This window comes from Solanum tuberosum, unplaced genomic scaffold (genome assembly GCF_000226075.1).
Source record: "Solanum tuberosum cultivar DM 1-3 516 R44 unplaced genomic scaffold, SolTub_3.0 scf00060, whole genome shotgun sequence".
Taxonomy (NCBI): Eukaryota; Viridiplantae; Streptophyta; class Magnoliopsida; order Solanales; family Solanaceae; genus Solanum; species Solanum tuberosum.
Genome location: NW_006238985.1, coordinates 14462 through 15844, shown reverse-complemented (window position 1 = coordinate 15844; position 1383 = coordinate 14462).

The following is a 1383-nucleotide window of genomic DNA, read 5'->3' as shown; positions in this document are numbered from 1 at the left end:
TGTTTATAAAAACAATCTATTAAGTATGTATATTAATAAAATATATGTAAATAATTCATCGGTTTGGTTCGGTTATTTCTTCGGTTTTTTTTTGAATAAAACCATAACCAAACCAAATACTAGCGGTTTTCAAAAATCTAAAACCAAACCAAACCAAACCCAAATAAAATCGGTTTTATTTTATCGGTTTGGTTCGGTTTTTCGGTTTGGATCGGTTTTTATCCAAACCGTGAACACCCCTAATTCTCTCCCTTCTGTTATTAAAAAATTGTATTCTTTCAAATTGAAAATGTCAATATTTTGGTTTGTTATAATGCTGACTGTATTTATTTAATTTGAAAGAATACAATTTTTTAATAACATAAGGGAGAGAATCATGGGAGAAAAAATATTTCAAAAAAGGTAAAAATATTCCCTTAGTTTTTTATCCTTACTTGTTTAAATATGATTTTATCTTAAATGTATTCGGATGGACGTCTTTAAATATGATTTTATGTGTCATTATTTTAAAATGTAATTGAAATATAAATTGCGAGTGATATTGAAAATACAAAATGAGCCAAATAAAATACAAATCTATTTACTAATGCAAATAGTATGAATATGTATATAATGAATACGTAAATAAATTGTAGGTTATTTAGAATTGAAAATGAATACAAATCAAATATAAATACAAATTATCTGGTATACAAAGTGATATTGAAAATACAAAATGAGCAAAATAAAATACAAAATTTATTTTATTGATGCAATTATGATGAATACCTATATAAAATAAATAAACTGTATATTGGTTATTTAGAATTGAGAATGAATACGAAATCAAATATAAATACAAAACTTGATGGTACACCATTAGGACGAATACAAAATCAAATCTAAATACAAACTATTTTGTAAACAAAGTGATATTGTAAATACAAAATAAGCAAAATAAGATAAAAAACTTTGTTTTACATATGCAATTAGGATGAATACATAAAAAATTAAAAAAAATTGTTTAAAAGAATAAAAATCTGAAATACATAAATATTTGATGAATATCTAAACAAAATCACATAAAAATTGAAAAATTTGACTGAAAATTCGTAATATATAGAATCCGGAATATACACCATAATCGGTGATTTTAAACAGCAAATCTAAATAAATAATGAAAATTACCTTGCCAATCGAGAAATCTCTTGAATTAATAAAGAGATTTCGTTTAACAATCGAGAAAATTTCTTGAATTAAAAAATATATTTTGCTGAACAATTTGTGAGCAACTTGAAGAAAGAGAATCTGGAAACATGAAAGGTGGGGGTAGAAGCATGAAGGTGAAGAAGGAAGGTAAATGGGTATTGATTTAATTTTTTTTTCTTTTTAAACGGTTATTGG